Source organism: Manis javanica, chromosome X (genome assembly GCF_040802235.1).
Source record: "Manis javanica isolate MJ-LG chromosome X, MJ_LKY, whole genome shotgun sequence".
In the NCBI taxonomy this organism is placed as follows: Eukaryota; Metazoa; Chordata; class Mammalia; order Pholidota; family Manidae; genus Manis; species Manis javanica.
In genome coordinates, this window is record NC_133174.1 from 139,101,351 (window position 1) to 139,119,329 (window position 17,979).

General features: G+C 35.2%; 1 protein-coding gene across 3 annotated transcripts in view; it reads right to left on the minus strand.

Moving 5' to 3' along the window:
* The window catches only part of GABRA3 (gamma-aminobutyric acid type A receptor subunit alpha3), a 175,403-nt gene that overhangs the window by 135,319 nt on the left and 22,105 nt on the right, over positions 1–17,979 (minus strand). Inside the window, exon 2 of one of the 3 annotated variants that reach the window (XM_073228071.1) lies at positions 6,438–6,457. The exons of the other annotated variants lie outside the window; for them this stretch is intronic. The gene's annotated coding sequence lies outside the window, so the exon portion shown is untranslated. The remainder of the gene's footprint in view (positions 1–6,437; positions 6,458–17,979) is intronic. 3 annotated transcript variants of the gene reach the window in all.

Genomic DNA, 17,979 nt, shown 5'->3' on the forward strand with positions numbered 1-17,979 from the left:
AAAATTTATATGAAAATACAGAAACATTTAAACTAAGATTTTGGGAATAAAGCAAGATATCATGGATGAAGTAAAATTTAAACAAAGACCTAAATGATGAACTCATGAAACTCAGATTGTAAAAGAAAAAAGGAGTAAGAATTAATTACCACATACCAAGACTGAAAGGGGCAAGAAATAATGCTGTGCTGGAAAATACAAAAGTAGTTCAGTACTTCTGAAACAAAGAGAGTAAAATGACTAGAAATAAGACCAGAGGGGTAAGCAGAGACCAGACCACGTATGGTCTTGCAAACTACTGCAAAGAACTTAGTTTTTATTTTTAGAGCAGAGTGGGCTCAAAAGCAGTAGAATAAAGATAGAAAGCAAAATTGATGCTGGTGAATGGAGAAAGAATTTGGAGTCAAATGTAGTACAGCAATTCTGAAATAGCTGGAAGGAAGGCAGCAAAACTCTACAGCAATAGCTTTGAAGCTCTTCTGAGAACTTCTACATCAATAATCTAAGTGAACCCCAGTGGCTTACTTATTTGACAAATACATCAATAGATAGCTCAATAGTACCTTCTGTAATAGGAATCAAAGCCTTTGTGCTGGAGAGGTAAAATTAATAACATACAGTGGAAATCTCAACACTGCAGGTAAGAATCTGGGGCAAAGAAGTTCAATAGGGACATCTCTTCTGTTGAGCAGAGAGGATATGCATATATACAAACACACACACACATATATGTATATATATACACATCACTTTGAAATGAAATATTTACTCCCATTCATGAATTTATGCTTTATTAATATTATTATTAGTTGTCTGGTGAAGGACATAGACTTTGAAATTAAAAGTGGCTCTTTTAGTTTGGGAGTAAGATTTGGGCCCCCATGATCTTTACCCCCTAGTATTATGCTTGTGAATATGTTACTGTAACATGGTTAAAGAGACTTTACAGATGGAAATAGTTAATAATCAACTGACCTTATAATAGAGAGATCACCCCGGATTATCTAGAGGAGCCCAATGTAATCACGTGGACCTTTAAAAGCAGAAGAGGAGGTACGAAGATGTCAGAGAGGTGCAACAGAAAAGGGGGTGAGGACACTCAAAGCATGAGAGGAATTCAGTCCCCTGTTGGTGATGCTGAAGATGAAGGGATCCATAAACCAGGAATGCAGGTGGCCTCTAAAAGCTGAGACAGATCTTTGGCTAAATGGTACCTCAGTTCAACAACCACATGGAACAGAAATTGGTCAGTAATTTGACTGAGTTTGGAAGCAGATTCATCCCCAGAGCATCCAAAAAAGAAATGCAACTCTGACAACATTTTTATTTCAGCTATACACACACACACACACACACACACACACACACACACACACACACAGAAAGAGAGAGAGAAAGAGACAGAGAGGAGGAGGAAGGAACTGAATTGGATATACAGCATACAATGGACGTCCAATAAATGGTTGCTAATGATATTGCATTAATAACAAATTCTTGACACTTATGATGTATTTTGCCATTCATTGTCAGAACTTAGCCTTATCACAATCCTGAGAGGTAAGCAGGGTAAGAATTTTTTTTAACATATATGAAGAGCAAGAATCTAAAACAGAAAGTTGTTTCTACTTGGTCACAAACCAATAACTAGTGAGCGTCAGAGAGGGACTGAACCCGAAACTTCCGACTCCTGGTTAGGTGCTACTTCCCTAGCTTTCTTAAAAAGTAAATACTTTCTCACGGAGTTACTATGATGGTGAGAATTCAGTTACACTATTAGGACGGGGGAAGTACTTTTTGGTCAAGTTGTTGTCTGCAACAAGCACAGGGCTGGCCTAGGTACCAAGAATGAATGCTGAATATTGGCAAGAAGTATAATTTCACAATGGGTCTGATTGGAGACCACTGTAGGAGAGGAATGGAGACTATAGGATAGAGATGTGTAGATAAGGCCATGTAGAAACCAGTACTAAGGGATTTAGGAATCTGATATGGCTGTCTGAACGGCAGAAACCTTGTAGTTCTTAACCCCAGAGTGTTCTAGTTTCAGTCAAAGACATTAATCCTCTCTGCTTTCTGCTTCTTCAGCTCACTCACATAGCCCTTCCTAAAGCCTACAATTCAGCTTTATTTCAAAGTTCAAGAATCTGAGATATAAATCCAATGTGATATTTGAAGATAGAAAGCAACTGCAGGTTTACAAAAACAAAGTCTATCCAAGGGACATTGATTTGTTCAAATCCAGACTCACAATAGTACAGGACCCCCCAAGGATTGTTCATACTGGGATAAATGGTGGATGAAGGCAGAATCTGCTATCCCAGAAGCTGATGATGAAAATCTCTTTTTTCTCTCCTGCAGAGTGTGCCATTACATTAAGTGCATGCTGATCTTACCCAGGCACATTGTGTACATGTCAAGAGGAGGAATGACAGTAGGAAATTCATGGCAATTACCACAGAGCAAAGACAGGATAATGTCCTATTTTTTGCCACACAGATAAATTTATGGAAAAGATTTCACATTAGCTCTAAGTGTGAGGCAACTGACTTGCTCTTCTGGGCCTGTTTCTTCATTTAAGATGAATGAATTGAAATAAATGATGGCTAAACTTTCAGGTCTAATTTTCTATAATTTAAAGAAACTGAGAACAAAGGAGGAACATAAATAGCACTGGGTACGTATTTTCTTTCCATACATCTAAGCTTTGCTTAGGATTAGAAAGCTCCCAACCAATTCTGGGATAATAGCAAGGAAATGCAAGAATATGGACAGTCAAATATCATGGCAAAAATGTTAATGAAATAACTAATTCCATAGACATTATTGATGATATCGCAAGGGACAGATACTGTACCAAGAATGGAGATGTAAATATTTTTAAAAGGCAAAAAGTCCTCAAGAGGAGAAAAAAAATAACTAACGTTTACTTTAAGGCAGAATTAAATAACTAAAACATTATAAGTACTGTGCTGTTAGCCAATTAGAGAAGTAGAAATCAACCATAATTTGGAAGACCAAAGAGAGTATAAAATTATAGAAAGAAGGTTGCATTTTAGTGAAAACTTGAAAAAGACTTCAAGCAGAAACGGGTTAGATGTTTCTGAGTTATAACTTATCCCTGTTAAAACAGGACAATTGGTCTTGGAAGGAAATTTTTTCAAAAATCCAAATTTGATGAAAGATGCTCACATGAAATCTACAGAAACCTTCATACTTGATGGTGAAACAGTAAAAGAATTCTTAATAAATTGAGAAAGGAGACAAAGCTGACTGTTACCATTACTACTACTCATTATTACAAAGTCCTGGCCAATGAATTAAGCTAAGGAAAAAAATGATAAATATTGGAAGAGAAAGAAATTATCAGTTTGCATTAGACTAGTTTATTTACTATAAGATGAACCAATAGTAGGTCAATACACTAGTCAACATCCTTTGTAAACACCAGCAATAATCCATTTGAGGATGTAATTGGAAAAAAGAACTGTTGGTATTAGCAACTATAAAAATTGAGAAATATATATAACAAAGTATATGCAAATCTTTTTAAAGAAGAAGATAAGACCTTCTTGGTTTATGACTGTGAGAGACAACTGTATACAACAAACCAAGTCACCCACCAAGAAAACCTAGAAAATTGGGGTTAAAGTGTGTGTGTGTGTGTGTGTGTGTGTGTGTGTGTGTGTGTGTTTGTGATTTATTCTATCAGGGCTACCAAATCAAACAGAATCTGAGGGGTGAATATCCTGTAGGGAAGGAAAACTCACTGCAGTGAGTCTGACGTACTAAACGTGTTAACTCCTATTGGAATTAGCTGACTGGTAAGAAACACAGGCAGAGAGACTAAAAAATTAAGCAGAAAGGAGCTACTAAGGGATAAGAGAAGCTGAGCAGAACTTTCCAGAGTATCACAGACATAGTGAGACAAAAATCAACGTTCAGTGATTCAAGTAATCCAAGTTTTAAAAATGAGATTTAAGAGAAAGGAGAAGAGCAGAGAAATGGGTCTGAGTGTCTGAGCCACATTTTACATTAGAGACATTTACTGAATTCTTAAATGATTGTACGGGAGAACCCAAGTAGAAAAAAGATGTTAAAATGACGACAAGGTAAACTAAGTTATGAGCAGTCTCATGGAGCTTGGGCCCAAGAAGGTGAAGAGTCCCTGAGAAACCTCCAAAGCTTCAGCTGGGATGCTGAAGGACGACTACACAAAGAGTAAGGGTGGACCACAAAAAATATAAAGCCTTACACAAAGAAAAAGGCTAATGTACCAATCAACCTTATCCTTGACGTATCTCAGTCTCCAAGCGGACTAAGGTGATCTCCTTCCAGCTGAACTGCCTGCCAAAAGCTAAATAAATCTCTCTAGAAAATGTGCCAGAGGACTTATATTTCCAGAGAATAATAGATTCATTTATTTTCCTATTTAGATAAATAATATATTTATTTATCTTCCTATTCCTTCCAAGTTATTATAATTAAAATTGTAGACATAGTACAACATAAATCATTAGGGGACTCTGAGAGGTAGAAAGGGAAAGGCAGGCTAACTAGGGACCTTACGATTTACAGAACAACACAGCAGTGAGTTACCTGCATTTTCTTTTTCCATTCCAATTATTGTAAACTGGGCACTGGAAAAGACTGCAAGCACAATTCACCAACAGAAGTAGACAAAAAAAGCCCTAAGAAGAGTCTGTTCACTCTAGTCAAAGGAGTAAGAAAGGGGGCCAGCCAGCAAGACAGAAACCTTATTGGCAATACCTGCTCTACGATAACCAACCACCAGAAACACCCCACCACCAGCAGTAAGGGCCAAGGAGACCAAGTAAGGAGTGAAACTCTTAACTCCTTCCAGGAGTACAGGCAACCTGGGCAGGTAGAAGAATTTGTTCTCCAGAATTAACCTAGTATAACATTTAAAATGTCAACTGACAACTCAACAGCAAACACAACCAAATTAAAATATGGGCAAAGGGTAAATTTATGGTATGTGAATTTTATCTCAATAAAGCTTTCAAAAAAAAAAGGGATGACAAAGTTTCCTACTTTCTACCAACTTTTTTTAAATGGGCTACACTAGTTGGGGTGAGGATTTAATAATGTGCGTAACTGTTCAAAGACTATGTTGTACACTTGAAATGAATATAATATTGTATATCAACTATACTTCAATTAAAAAAAGAAGAAAAATGGGCAAAGGACTAGAATAGCCATTTCTCTAAAGAAGATATACAAATGGCCAACAAACACATGAAGAGCTGCTCAATGTCATTAGTCATTAGAGAAATGCAAATCAAAACCATAATAAGATAACATTTCATACCCACTAAGATGTCTACACAAAAAAACAAACAGAAAACAACAACTGTTGGTAAGGATGTGGAGAAACTGGAGCCCTCATATATTGCTGGTGGGAAAGCAAAATGGTTCAGCTGCAGTAGAAAATAGCTTGAGAAGTCTTCATTAATTGAAGCATAGAATTAGTACATTACTCAGCAATTCCACTTCTAAAAATACTAAAAGAGTTCAAAACAGGCCTTGAAGCAAAAATTTGCACCTGTGTGTTCATAGCAGCACTATAGACAATACATGAAAGATGAAAAAATAAATGTCCATCAAGAGATGAATGGATAAATAAAACATGGCATATCAATACAATGAAATATTATTCAGTCATAGAAAGAAATTAAGTCGTGATATATGCCACAACACGGATGAGCCTTGAAAATATAATGCTAAATGAAAGTTAGACACAAAAGGCCACATATTGTATGACTACATTTATATGAACTATTCACAATACATAAATGCAAAGACACAGAAAGTGCGTTAGTGCTTGTTAGGGGCTTGAGAAAGGAGTGAAAGAGGAGCAGTACATATGGGCTTATTATTGACATGACAAAATATTCTGGACTTACGTAGTGGTGATGGTTGCACAACAATGTGAACGTACTGTATGTCACCAAAGTGTACACTTTTAAAAGGTTAAAATGGTGACAAACAAATGAGCCCAAGAGACCTGTGGGACATTTGCATAACAAGTGCCCCAGAGAAGAAGACAAAGGAGCAAAAAGAACATTCAAAGAAAAAATGGCTGAAAACCTGCCATATTTTCAGAAATATATGAATCTACATATCCAAGAACCTCAACAAACTCTAAAATGGTTGAATTCAAAGTGATCTAAGATACATTACTATCAAATTTTTGGAAAGACAATGACAATGATCTTAAAGGCAGGAAGAGAACATGCCTTAGCACATATAAAGGATTTTCAAAAAGATTATCAGCTGATTTTTCACCAAAAACTTTTTTAAAAGAAATCCCAATCCACATGTTTGCACTAGAGAATTTACCAAATATTCAAAGAGTGACACAAATTCAACAAATTCTCTTCTAGAATTAAAAGAGGAGGGAAAAGTAACAAACTCACTTTATGATGTCACTGTTGTCCTGATTGCAAAACCAAAGGCAATACAAAAAAAAAGAAGAATGAAAATTATAGGTCAATATCCTGCCTGAATACAGTGATTTCTTAAATAGTCAAGAAAATATTAGTAAATTGAATCCAGTAATACATAAAGACAATCATGCCACTTCATTAAGACTTGTTCCACTTTTGCAGTTGGTTCAATATTTGAAAATCAATTTAATCCACCATAACATGCTAAGAAAGCAAAATCATATGATCATATCAGTTGATACAGAAAAATAATTTTACAAAATCCAACATCCTTTTATGAGTAAAATCTTGTAACACTAGCAACTTGATATGCAACCAACAAATGAGGAAAGCAAGATAAAAAGAAAATTCTGATTGGAATATAAACTAGTATAAACACTATGGAGAATTGTTTGGCAGTTTCTTTAAAAAGCAAACATGTACATGCCATAAAACCCATCCATCACACTGCTTGGCATTCATCCTAAAGAAACGAAATTTTATGTACACAAAAACTTATATTCAGATATTCACAGCAGCTTTATTCTTAATAACCCCAAACTAGAGAGAACACAAAAGTATCTCCACAAGTGCATTACTAAGCAAATTCTATTATATCCATATTATAGAACATTACTCAGGATTAAAAGGAGCCAACTATTGATACATGCAACACCTTGGATGGATCTCAACGCTCTCATGCTTAGTAAAAATGCCACTTTTTCATCAAAGATATATAGATGATAAATAAGCATATGAAAAGGTTCTCAATATCATATCTTTGAGGACTTTCAGATTAAAACAACAATGAAATATCACCACTACCCATTAGAATGGTCAAAATATTTACAACTCCAAATTCTGGGAAGGTTGTGGAGCAACAAGAACTCTCATTCATTGCTGGTGGGAATGCAAAATGGTACAGCTACTTTGGAAGACACTCTGACACTTACTTACAAGTTATTAAAATTACCTACTAAGCTAAACACAGTCTTACCATATGACCCAGCGATTGTGCTTCTTTGTATTTATACCCAAATGAGTTGAAAACTTCATACACACAATGGCATACACATAAATGATGATAGCAGCTTTATGCATAATTGTCAAAAACTCAAAGGAACCAAAGTATACATCAATGAGTGAATGGATAAACAAACTGTAGTACATCCACACAATGTAATATTATTCAGTCATAGAAAGAAAGGAGCTACCAAGCCATGAAACTACATGAAGGAACCTTAAGTGCATATTGCAAAGTGAAAGAATCCAGTCTGTAAAGGCTACATACTGGATGATTCCAATTAAACAGCACTCTTGAAAAGGAAATAATATAAAAACTAAAAATATCAGTGGTTGCCAAGGGTTCAGAGAGGAGAGAGAAAGAGATGAATAAATGGAACACAGGATTTTTTTAGAGAAGTGGAACTACTCTGAATGATACTTTGATGGTGGATACATGACATTATACATTTGTCAAAACCCATAAAACTGTAGAACACAAAAAGGGAACCCAACTACAAACTATGGACTTTAGTTATTCATAGTGTATCAATATTTGCTCATCAATTATAACAAATGTACCACACTCACACAGAACATTAATAATAGTGGAAACTGTGGGGGAAAAGGTACCTAACAACTCTCTGTACTTTCTGCTTCATTCTTCTATAAACCTAAAACAGCTATGAAAAATAAAGTCCATCGATTTTTTAAAAGCCAATCCCAAGAAGGTTACAAAGTATATAATTACATTTATATATTATCAAACAGACAAAACTACAGAGATGGAGAACAGATTAATGGTTTCCAGGAAAAAAAGACAGAGGTGAGAAGTAGTGGTTGTTACTATAAAAGGGTAAAATGAAGTGGTTTCTTTGTGGAGACTGAACAGTTCTGTATTTTGATTGTGGTAGTGGTTATACAAATCTACATACAGGATTGAATTGCATAGAACTACAAACACACACACAAGAATGAGTCCATGTAAAAACATTCTTATATGACTGCAGTACAATAATGCTAATGAGGTCTGTGGTCTAGTTAATATTGTACTGGAGTCATGTAAGAACTCCCACTGGAGGAAGCTGTATAAAAGGTTCACAGAGTTCTAAGCAATATTTTTGCAGTTTCTCATCGGTTTATTATTATTTAAAATACATTTCTTTATAAAGTTAAAGTTAGTAGAAGAAAGGAAATATTAAAGATCAAGAAGAAATAGAAAGTAAAAAATATATATAAAAGATAAAATTGATAAGCCTTTAGCTAGACCCATCAAGAAAAAAAAAGAGAAAGGACTCAAAAAATAAAATCAGAAATGAGAGGAGAAATTACAACTGTACCACAGAAACACAAATGCTTGTGATTATTATGAAAAATTATATGCCAACAAATTTGACAACCTAGAAGAAATGGGTAAATGCCTAGAAACATGCAATCTCCAAGACTGAACCAGGATGAAATAGAGAATCAGAAAAGACCAATTACTAGTAATAAAATTGAATCAGTAATCAAAAAACTCCCAACAAACAAAAGTCCATAGCTAGATGGCTTCATAGAATTCTACCAAATATGTAAAGAAGAGTTAGTACCCATCCTTCTCAAACTATCCTGAAAAATTAAAGAAGAAAGCAAGCTTCCAAATGTATTGTATGAGGCCAATGTCACTGTGGTACCAAAACCAAAGTAACTGCAGAAAAAGAAAATTACAGAACAGTATCCCTGATGAACACACATGCAAAAATCTTTAACAAAATATTAACAAACTGAATTCAAAAATACACCAAAAGTATCATTCACCATGTCTAAGTGGGATTCCAGGAATGTAAAGATAGTTCAATATCCTCAAATCAATCAACATGATACACCACATTAACAAAAGGAAAGATAAAAACCATATGAATATCTCAATAGATGCTGAAAAAGCATTTGACATCATCAACATCCAGTTATGGTAAAAACTCTCAACAAAATGGGTATAAAGAAACATACTTCAACATGATAAAGGCCATATAAGCCAAACCCACAGGTAACATATTCTGAATGATGAAAAGCTGAAAATTTTTCCTCTAAGATCACGAATAAGACAGGGATGCCTACTCTCACCACTTTTATTCAACATAGTACTGGAAATCATAGCCACAGCAATCAGGCAAGAAAAACGAATAAAAAGCATACAAATAGGAAAGGAAGAACTAAAACTACCACTATTTGAAGATGATACGATACTAATATAGAAAATTCTAAAAACTCCACTAAAATACTCTTAGAACTAATAAATTAATTCATAACTAAAAAATTAATCCTGCAAATAAAGTTGCAGGATTCAAAAGCAATATAAAGAAATATGTTGTTTCTATACACTAATAAACCATCAGAAAGAGAAATTAAGAAAACAATCCTATTTGCAATTGCATCAAAAAGAATAAGACACCTAGGAATAAACTTACGCAAGGAGCTGAAAGACCTGTATACTGAAAACTATCAGACACTGATGAAAGAAATTGAACACAAATAAATGGGAATATATTTCATGATCATGGATTGGAAGAATACTGTTAAAATGTCCATACTAACCAAAGCAATCTATAGGTACAATGCAATCTGCATCAAAATTCCAATGGCATATTTCAGAGAAATAGAACAATCTTAAATCCTGCATAGAACCACAAAGACCCCAAATAGACAAAGCAATCTTGAGAAAGAACAAAGCCGGAGGCATCCTGATTTCAAACTGTATTACAAAGCTAGACTAATCAAAACAGTATGGTATTGGCATAAAAACAGACAGATCTGGGAACAAATCAAGAACTCAGAAATAAACCCAAGCATATATGGACAATTAATATGCAACAAAGAGCCAAGAATATGCAATGGGGAAGGGACAGTCTCTTCAATAACTAGGAAAATTGGACAGCCACAGACAAAAGAATGAAACTGGACCACTTTACACTATACAAAAAAATTAACTCAAAACAGATTAAAGACTTGCATGTAAGATCTGAAATTATAAAACTTCTAGAAGAAAACATAGGCAGTAAATTCCTTATCATTGGTCTTGGTGATAATTTTTTGGATTTAACACTAAAGACAAGGGCAAAAGAAGCAAAAAGAAACAAGTGGCACTCCATCAAACTAAAAAGCTTCTGCACAGCAAAGGAAACCACCAACAAAATGCAAAGGCAGCCTACTGAATGGGAGAAAATATGTGCAGGTCATATATTGGATAAGGTGTTAATATATTAATATACAAAGTATATAAAGAACTCATTACAACTAAACAGCAAAGAAAACCAATCTGATTAAAAAAGGGATAGAGGACCTGAATGGACCTTTTTCCAAAGAAAAACAGAAGGCCAACTAATACACGAAAAGATGGTCAATATCACTAACCTTCAGGGAAATGCAAATCAAAAGCAAAATGAAATATCACCTCACACCAGTTAGAATGGCTGTCATCAAAAATACAAGAACTAGTAAGTGTTGACTAGGATGTAGAGAAAAGGGAACCCTTGTGTACTGTTGGTGGGAACGTAAATTGGGGCAGCCACCATGGAAAACATTATGGAGTTTTCTCAAAATTTAAAAATAGAAATGCCATATGATCCAGTTATTCCAGTTCTGGATATTTCTCTGAGAAAAACAAAAACACTAACTCAAAAAGATATACACACCTCCATGTTCACTGCAGCATTATCAATAGCCCAGATATGGAAACAATCTAAGTGCCCATCAATGGATGAATTGATAAAAAAAATGCATACATACCCACACACACTGATTATTATTCAGCCATAAAAAGGAATGAAATTTTGCTGTTTATAACAACATAGACAGAAACTGAGGTCATTATGTTAAGTGAAATAAGAGCCAGAGAAAGACAAATACTGTGTGATCTCACTAACATGTGCAATCTAAAAACAACAACATATCACCAACCTCATAAACACAAAGAACAGATTGATGGTTGCCTGAGGCGGGGGTTTAGAGATGGGTGAGATGTGTGAAGGAATTCAAAAGTTACAAACTACCAGTTATAAAATAAGTAAGTCATGGAGGCGTAATGTACAGCACGGCAACTATAGTTAATACTGTACTGCATATTTGAAACCTGCTAAGAGAGTATATCTTAAAAGTTCTCATCACACAAAAAAATTCTATAATTATGTTTGCTGCTGCATGTTAACTAGACTTATTGTGCTGATCATTTTCAATATATACAAATATCAAATTATGTTGTATACCTGAAACTAATATAATGTTGTATATCCATTATGTCTCAATTTTTTTAAAAAGACTGAATGAAAATGAAAAATCACCAGCAAGACTAATGAATAACAATGCAGAAAAACAACTAATGTTAGGAATGGGAAGGAATACATCACTAAAGACTCATTAGACATTAAAAAGATGAGAGGATATTTTTAAAGATTTAATTCAAAAAATTCACTTAAATGAATGGACACTTCCTTAAAAAGATAACTTAAAACCAATAAAAGTTAATTAAAATATATGAATACTCCAATAACTCTTAAAGAAATTGAATCTATAACTAAAGACTTCCCCAAAAAGAGAACTTGAGTCCCAGATGGCATTACCAGTGAATTCCTCTGAACATTTAAATAAATAGCATCCTTCTTATATATCTCTTCCAGAATATAAAAAAGTTTTACAGCCCAATTTATTTTTGATGCTAACATAAACTTAATGCCAAAATCTAACATAAATTTGACAGATAAAAGTAAATTGAAGGCCAATTTCATTTATGAACAGGAATGCAAAAATTCACACACACACACACACATGAACATATGGCTTCTAGAAGATGACATGAGATAATGTCTTCATGATATTGAGGTAAGCAAGGATTTCTTCAACGGAATAAACAGTACTAACCATGAAATAAAAGACTGATATGTTAGAGTACATTAAAATTAATAATCACTGTTCATCAAAAAACAACATTAATAGAATAAAAAGGAAAACTCCCCAGAGTGGGAGAAGATAATATGCAATACATATATGACAATAGGGCTAGTACTCAGAATATTAATAGCTACAAATAAGTAAGAAAATTATGGACAAATAATCAAGTGAACAAATGATTTTAACAGAATTTTCCAAAATAATTTTAAAGATATTCAAATGGAAAACAACATATGAAACCACGATCCAACTCATAAGGCACCAGGGAAATGCAAATTTAAACTACTATGTGATACCAAAACATGCATATTATAATGGCTAAATTTTTTAAGTATAACAGTAGTGAGTGCTGGAAAGGATGGAGAGCCCAAGCAAATCTTGTACACTGCTGGTGGACATGTAAGTTGGTGCAAAACCTTTGGAAACTCCTTGGCAGTTTCTAATTAGTTGAACATATGCATATCCTATGATACCCAGAAACCCCACTCCTAGTTACACAAACAGGAGAATTGAAGACATGTGTTCAGCAAAAAAAGTATACAAATATTTTACTGCGATATTACTCATCACAGCATAAAATTAGGCACAGTCCAAACTCCATTAACAGTAGAATAGACGGACTGTGGTTTATTTATAGAATGGAATGCCGCACAGCACTGAATTTAATGAACTATAGCTAATGCGACAGCATGAAGCTCAAAAACATTATGTTGAGTGAAACAGGTCATACACAAAACAGTACACACTGTATTATTCTGCTTAAAGTTCACAAATGGGTAAAACTAATTCCTAGTATAAGAAATCAGAATTTTAGTGGGAAGGAGAATACAGACAGTGACTAAGAAAGTCACGACAGGATGGTTTAAGGTGTTATTTTTCAATTTCCTGATCCAGATGGTGGTTGCATGAGTTTGTACGTTTGAAAAATACTCATTGAGATGTACACTTATAATTTTGCATTTTTCAGTGTATCTTACACTTCAGTGAAAAAACACTACTGAAAAGAAGACCTGAATAAATGGCAACACAGCATGTTTCTGGCTGGGGAGAGCTAAGTAACTGAAAGACACCAATGTTCCCAAGTGTATTTATAATTCAATGTAATGCTAATAAAAGTACCCACACAATATCCTTAAAATAAAACTTGTCAAGTTTATTTTAAAGTTTGTAAGGAAATGCCCAACTAATTCTTACAGATCTATGAGGGCATTTGCTCTAACAAAGAACAAAACATGAATCTAATGAAACAAAACACTACAGCACTCGGATACCTGAGCATGGACGTGTGTGTGCAGCAGAACCCTGGCAACAGGTGCTGCCTCCCGGAAGGAAAGGAAGTGGTTATTTGGGGAAGAATGAAAAGGGGACTGGCCACTTTGTATCCTTTTGATTAGGAGCCTTGTGCTCATAGTAAAAAAAGAAATTTAAAAAATCAAAGCTTAGTTCTGAGGTAAAAATAGAAAAAGGACCAGTGAAATTAAACAGGGTCCTAGAAACAGATTCAGGTAGGGATTTAATATAGGATGAGGGAGTTTATGATCAATGAGGAAATTATGGATTATTCAATAAATTGCACTGGACAAGTGGCTATCCATTTAGAAAACTGTGGCACCCATTGTGCCCAATGGAATACAATGCTACTGCATGTGAACAACAGATCCTGAATATACTCCTGCGGTGGAGAAGAGCTTCCTAAGTAAACCTAAAAGTCATCAGCCATGAAAAGAAAGACCAGGAGATTGAAGTATACATTAATTTTAAACTCCTCTGTAATAAAAAGCCCTCATCAAGTAAGTTAGCAATAAGGAACGAATTGGGATTTAGCAACAAAATATTAATATTCCTGACATATAAGGAGCCAATGTGAATCAGTAAAAAATGAAACAAAATTCAAAATTGAGGAAAGGATGTAGATAAACAAGTCACAAGAGAATATTACGTATGGATAATAAATATAAAAATATACTCAATCTCAATAGCAATTAGACATATACACACTACAACTACAAGGTGATTGCATTTAAAAACTATAGAAGGATAACTAATACATTGATTAAAAAGTTAGCTTTGTAGAGTTGGGAGAAGGAAACAGGATTGATGAAGGAAACAGTATTGTGGCAGAAGCAAAATTTCTGTTGTATATCTTTATTTTGCTTTAATTTTGAACTATGAAACTGAATTCATTTTCTCTGGGTCCCAGTATTCTTCCAAAACCAAATAGTCTTCCATTATTCACTCTCTCAGTGAATGATACCATCATGTATCCAACTGCACATTAGAAACCTGGAAACCATCTTTCACATCCCTCTGACATCCCCATATTACTTTATCAGAAGTTGTACCAATTTTGTCTGGTAAGACCTTTTCAAAACAGTTATTTCTCTTCACAGGTCTCGCCACAACCCTTGTGTAAGCTGTCATGAACTCTCTTGATCACTAGTAAAAGCCTCATTCACAAAATAATTATTTACTAGGCGTCCACCTTCTATCTGGTACTGTGCTAACTTGGCTTCCTGGAATCTACTCTTACACCCTTTTAATCCATCCTACACACTTCAGCCCAGGTTAGCATTTCAAAATCTGATTTTCAAATCAGCTCCCCCACCATTTTAAATACCTCAGTGGCTTCAGTGTAACCGTAGGGAAATCCAAATTTTTAACCTAGGCAAAAATAACTGCATGGTCAGGTCCAAAATACTTCTTGAGCCCTGTATTTATATGAGGCTCACATCTACCATATTTTCAAGTCACATGGTCCTCCTTTCCAGATCTTACAATGCAGGATGTTGTTTATTCTGAATACACATTATATCACTATAAACTCAATAGCCCTTTGCCTAGCAAACTCTTAAAAAAATCAAAAAAGCAGAATAAAAAGCATTCTATAACCATGTGTGTTTACAATCAAATATACTAATAATTAAATTATGTATAAACTGATTAAATGCCCAGATTAAAATGCTGCATACAAGATTTATATATGATTGCAGAAAGGTTGGAAATAAAAGGATAGAAAAAGATACACCAATCAAAATTTAATCAAGGAAAAGCTAGTGTGGCTAAGTCAATATCAAAGTAGACATCAAGGAAAAATCATTATTAGCAATAAAAAGAGACATTTCAGAATGATAAAAGATTTCACTACACATAACAATTCTAAACTTGTATTCACCTAATATTGCCCCAAAAGATATGATATGAGATGAAGTAAAACTAGACAAAACCACAATAAGAAATAGACAAACACAATATCATAGTGGGAGATTTTAATGCATATTTCTCAGTAACTGATGGAACAAGGAGAAAAAAAAACATCGGTAAGGATATAAAGCATCTGAATAACATTAACAAATTAGAACTAAATGATATATGAAACCACATTCCCAACAACTGTTAAACACACATTCTTTTTTTTTGGTTTCATTAACATACAATTACATGAGCAACATTGTGGTTACTAGATTCCCCCCATTATCAAGTCCCCACCATATACAATACACATTCTTTTTATAAACCCATGGAACATTTACGTATGCTGAACATATTTTAGGTCAGAGGTCAGTGAAATCTTTCTATAAAGGACCAGACAGTAATACTTCAGGCTTTCTGAGCCTTATGAGACCACTGTCACACATTTTTCTTTGTTTAACCAAACACTTTAAAAATGTAAAAGTATTTTTTGATTGAGGGCCATACAAAAACAGACCATAAGGCAGATTTGGCCAGTGGGCCATAATTTGCTGACCTCTGTTACAGGTCTGAGTTGACCTCTCAATGAATTTCAAAGAATTGAAATTCTACAGACTGTGCTCTCTGGCCGCAGCACAATCAAGGAGTAAATAAATAATAAAATTACTATTAGAGAAGCCCCTAAGATTTGAAAATTAAGAAATATACCTCTAAATAACCATGGGTCTAGGAAAAATCACATTGAAAATTAGACAATATCTTAAATGGAATAATACTGAAAATAATACATATGAAAACTTTTGGGTACAGCTAAATCATGCTTAGAGGGATATTTGTGGCCTTAAAAACATGTATTAGCAAAGATGAAAAGTTGAAAATCAGTGAGACAAGCATCACCTGATTAAGCCAAAACAAGCAAATTAAACCAAGGAAAGTAGAAGGAATTAAATAAGAAAAATAAGACCAGAAATAAATGAAACAGAAACCAAACACACAATCAAGACGATCAAAACCAAAAGCTGTTTCTTTGAAAAGAACAACAAAATTGATAAACCTTTAGAAGGACCAATAAAGATAAAAAGAGAGAAAACACAAAGTGTGGAATGAAAAGGGATATAACTAGAGGTCCTACAAATATTAAAAATATCATAAGATAATTTGAAAAACTTTATGCCATTAATTTGAAAATATAATTAAGTTGTACAAATTGCTAGCACATGTTAAGCAAATATTATTAAAATCAAAACAAAATCAGAACGGTACCATATTATTGAAGAAATTGAATATATAACTTAAAACCTTTTCAAGGACACCACCAAGATGGCAAAGTTGGAGGCCCCAAGTTCCATATCCCCACAAAGACCAACAATTAAATAAGCATCCATCAATGAAAGTGGCTCTGGGAGAGCTCAGGAGTCCATGTAAGAAACCAGCAGCACAATAGAACAAAACACTTGAGAATAATTACACAAAAAAGGAATTTTTTGAGGAGCAATTTAATTTGGTTGGCATCATCCTAGCCTCCAGGCCAGCACTGCTCAGTGCCAAGAGGGAACTCCCCATCTAGAAAGAATTCCCCTCCCTGGGAAAGGGAGACTGGATTGAGTGACCATCTTCCCCAGGCTTTCGGAGCACCGCACAGAGGACCCACTTTGATTTCGGCTCACCCAGACCAGCAAACCGGAGACATATAGAGACGGCTAGGGACAAAGATGAGCAGGAATTACCCGTCTCAGCCACACAGCACAAGCAAACGTGGTTCTCAGTGACCTGTTCTGCAGAGGAACCCAGCAGGCATCCCCACTGAAGAAAGTAATGGCCAGCACAGCCACCATAAACTCCCTAGAGATTTCACTGGTTTATCACTCCACAGGCAATTTTATTCACAGATGGCAACCACCTGAATCCCTCCCTGCACCCAACCCCTGTCAGAGCCCCGGATCCACAGTGGCAGTCACCTCAGGCCTCTGCGACTCTGTGAGTCCAGGACCCAGACTATACCACCACGACTGATCCCTGTCATTGTGGGCACTTAGGGCTATCTACTATAGCTGTGTACTGCACGCCACTGACCTGCCTGCCATCGCTAGCTCCTACTGCCATATGTGCACCCGTCGAGAGATACTGCAGTCAAAGAAGTACACACAAACAGCCAGGGTCATCCAACTGCTTGTGGGTCTGGATCTGGCCATGTCTCCTCCCACTAGCCTACAGCAGTAGGCTCATCTGCAACCAGCCTCCACACGTATGCACATGCACCCCACGAGCCCAACTGCCATCATGATGCTCCACTGCTATGTTTAAGCTTGAAGGCAGCCACTGCAGCCACAGGAGAACATGCCACTAGCCAGGGACCTCACAGCTGTCCCTTCCTGTTGGCCCTGGCCTCTTTCACTATATGTGTGTCTGCAGTCAGCCC